This window comes from Cyprinodon variegatus, unplaced genomic scaffold, assembly GCF_000732505.1.
Source record: "Cyprinodon variegatus isolate N-32 unplaced genomic scaffold, C_variegatus-1.0 Scaffold507, whole genome shotgun sequence".
Lineage (NCBI taxonomy): Eukaryota > Metazoa > Chordata > Actinopteri > Cyprinodontiformes > Cyprinodontidae > Cyprinodon > Cyprinodon variegatus.
Genome location: NW_015150960.1, coordinates 563,848 through 567,670, shown reverse-complemented (window position 1 = coordinate 567,670; position 3,823 = coordinate 563,848). Strand labels below are relative to the sequence as shown.

General features: G+C 37.8%; 1 protein-coding gene across 1 annotated transcript in view; it reads right to left on the bottom strand.

Moving 5' to 3' along the window:
- The window catches only part of apbb1ip (amyloid beta (A4) precursor protein-binding, family B, member 1 interacting protein), a 34,933-nt gene extending 33,154 nt beyond the window's left edge, over window positions 1-1,779 (bottom strand). Inside the window, exon 1 of the mRNA XM_015390645.1 lies at window positions 1,555-1,779. The gene's annotated coding sequence lies outside the window, so the exon portion shown is untranslated. The remainder of the gene's footprint in view (window positions 1-1,554) is intronic.
- Between the last annotated feature and the right edge of the window lie 2,044 nt (window positions 1,780-3,823).

Genomic DNA, 3,823 nt, shown 5'->3' with positions numbered 1-3,823 from the left:
GCTACATGAGTTTTAAAATATCGGCAAATCGGATATCGGCCAAAATCCCAATATCGTGCATCCCTATCTGGAACAACCAGCTTTACTCTGATAATAAAAGCGTAATACACTTTAACCAGCTCTGATTAAACTCCAGTTTAAACATGACTCCTTTTTAATAAGAATATTAAATAAGTTAGATCAATTAATTTGGCAATGTGCTTCACCTTTGGTTTTCTTTTGCTTTACTAAAACTACTTCACATTGTGTAAAATATACAGCAGTTGAAAAAAAAGGTGATTTATCTGCTTGATTATTCAGAACTTAAGTGCATATGCATAATGTCGGTTAAGTGGCTGTTTTCTCAGTAGAGCTACTACAAAAAGAAAACAAGCAGTTGGAAACTTAGGGCTATGTTCCCTGTGAGGAGAGATGGAGAGAACAATGACAGTTTTCACTTCCTCTTGCACTGACATCCTTCATGTTTCTGAACTTATATTCAGATCTGAATATAGAGTGAAAATGCAGAACTGCACAACAATTATAAACAGAACAATCTGATAAATACTCATGCAACCAGTATCTACTACTTGTCAAGCATGTTTGCACCACTTTATCCAGTAAGTCTTGACAAAAAGCCTTTAAGATTCAGCTAGTCAATGCAAAACAGACATCTGCTCTACACACCAGTAACTCTGTCTTACCAGGATGAGATCTCAATACGTACTTCGGTGACTTAAGCGTGTTTTTTAGAGAGCTGGATTGACTGCAGAGCAAAGTAGAAAAACTGAAAAAAGATAGCGCCTCAGGACATAAAAATCAGCAAACTGAACTGACAAGAAACAAATCAAGATTTCTTATCTTTTTTTGCAAAGTTTTTTAAAATACTTTAATACACAAGAACCTACATTTTTCAGCAAGTTTATATATCTTAACACAACATCCCCTGTTTGCATATGAGTCACAGACCAAGTACACAGTGACTAAAATGGTCCCTGACAACACAAAAAACTAAACCTTTACTTCATCCATTTGAAAAGATGAATTTAGTTTACATAAATAAATGCGGATCTAAAAATTGAGATTTTAAATGTTTCTTTTATAAGTAAGCTGTCAACGTTAGAAGATTTAAAAAAAACAACCTATCAGTTTTATGTGGTTATTGTGTAAGCACATCAAGTCTCAGGCTGAAGAAGGTTACACCCAGATGGAAATAAACACATATGAAGATAAAACCCTTTTTATCACTTCATTGTATAACACATGGCAGCTTTATCTTCACAAAATAATGGTGTGGTTTACTAAGCTTAACAAACATTATTTTCTCATTTTCTTAAAATTACTCCTGTCTCTCAGTTGAAGCAAATGTGTAAGATTTTGTTTTTATTGCATCTCTTATAAAGAATCTGTGTTTTGTCAAAGAAAAAAAAGAAAAACCAATTCCCTCCCACAATATAAAGTAACTGAATTCAATAAATATTATAATATTCTGGGTTTTATCTACAAAGAAGAGCAGCTCTGTGTGTTTACCGTTACCAGGAGGTAAAACCTTTACCCAGTAGAGATGTAACTCACCTTTTCAAATGTAATAATCCTCAATTCATCAGTTAGTTTCAATATAAAAGCCGCATGGACATTTGCTCCCCTCTGAATTATCGCTCTCTCAAGAAAAAAGCTTAACAAGCCAAAGATGACGGCCACATGCACGTAGATCTGGGTGTGCTGATGTGGATTGCATTTGGGCTCTCTGACTGTTTCTTCCTGCTTTATGCGGAAGTTCAGGTCCAGACCTGTTACTGCATTCCTACTGAGAGCTGAAAACTTTCACAATCCTCTTGTTTAGATCAGTGCTGGACTGATCCGCCCCGCCCCTCTTCACCAGTACTCGTTATCTGGAACTGTCATCACAAAACTTTCTGAAAAACTGAGTTTGCTTTGGGTAGCAGAAAAGATGGTGTCTGAAAAATGCTGAAGTAGTTGAAAGAAATTTTCTGAAGGAGAGCAAAGCTGAATCAGCCATCTTGGTTAATAATTGACCACAGTGAAGCTGATTTACAGCAGGTCTTCGGTCAGGAGTGGTAACTCTGAGCTGTCTTTGAGTCTGACTCTGAATAAATTCATGTACTCAATGTATCTCCTTAAATCAACGTATGATATATGTTATACCATATACTGATGTCTGTGATGCCTTTCAAAATAACAACAGAGTAATACATAACAACAAAGTACAGGGAAAAAATAGCTGAAAACAGGGGTCCTCCACTTTTATAGAACCACAGCATTTACATGATCACAGCTGCAGGTCTTTTAGGCTGTATCTCTACCAGCTTTGCACGTTTGAAGTACAAATTTTAGCCCATTTTTCTTGACAGAATAGCACAAGTTCATTAAGTAAACTGCATATGCAAACGCCAGTTTTTAGGTCTTCAAGTTATAGAGTCTTTATAAGATTTATTTATATGGTGGCTACACCATTCAGAAGCTGAATGCATTTTGGACCAATGTGTTGAAACAATTTCTGGTAGCTCTGGCTGTTTGTTTAGAATAAGTTTCTACCCATATATCAAATCTTTTGCAGCTTCTTGGGGGTGTTCTTCCTGGATCAACCCCAAAGTTAACCATTACAGTACCACTCCATGATGCTATGTCCCACTGTGAGAATGGGGTTTTCAGAGTGATGTGCAGTTTGCATTTAGTAATTTTGCATTTAATAATTTTGTCCTTACTTTGCCGGCAATATATTCATAACATATTTATGAACAGTTGTTCTGGAATTGCTTATCTTCAGGGGAACCTGAAAGATTCTAACCGTCACTCCATGAATACGCTCTGGCTGTTATCTCTTTCGTGCAGATGCCGGATTTCTTCTTGTGTCAACCTGAGAGGCGCTATCAAACAGTATTTCACTTCTGTTTTTGAAGTATATATACACACTTTTATGCAAAGGTATTGACTAAGAGACACGTTTTCCCCACAGCTTCCTATGTTCTTCAAAAAAGAGTTTGTCCCTGAGTTATGTCACTATTATTAGCTTACTTGAATAGATTTTTTTTTCTCAGCTCTAATGAGAAAAACAGACCACCCTCTCTGTGGCAGAAATCTGTCATAATGGGGAGACGTTGAGCACCACACAGGGAAAATGACTAACCTCAAATGCCTTCAAGAACCTTTCAAGATGTGTGATGAATTTAGGAAACACCATGGGTGCAGGCGCTTGTCCTAACCACGCTCATTTCCTCTTTGAGGTTGACAAACAGATGGACACCCAAGGCATGCATCCAAAGCACGGATCATGCTGATGCCTTGGAGAGCATTTGCCAAATAAATACTCTGATGAACGGCTGTGGAGTTCAACAGCAGGGAGTGAGGTGATTTGTTTGTTTTGTCTTTGCAACCTCATTTCTGACAAGGAGGGTGGTCCAGCAGTGTTGTTTCTGATAGATGTGATTTACATCTGCTTATCACATTACAGTTTTCTAGTTCTTTATTTAAAATATGTGTTTTCTAAGTCCTTTAAATCTAAATTTGCTTCGGTAATCAGCTGAATATGGTCTGAGGCTAATCACTCTGAAAACTTTTAATGTGGCCTTTGATGTTAGACCAATCAGGATCAGATCAAACACCATTAGACCTGGTTGGTTCCCGTTCGGCAGTCCATCGGATGGATCCTGCCTTCCAGGCAGAGAATGGACTGAACTGTTAAGCCAGGTAAGTGACTGACTCTGCTAAACATCTCCTGTCAGATGATCATGGTCCTTTACCTGTGTTTCTTCCTCCAGAGATTGTCAGTGATTGGGCGGTGCCTTTCCCCGTAGTTGCTGCAGGTCCACAGATCCACAACAGC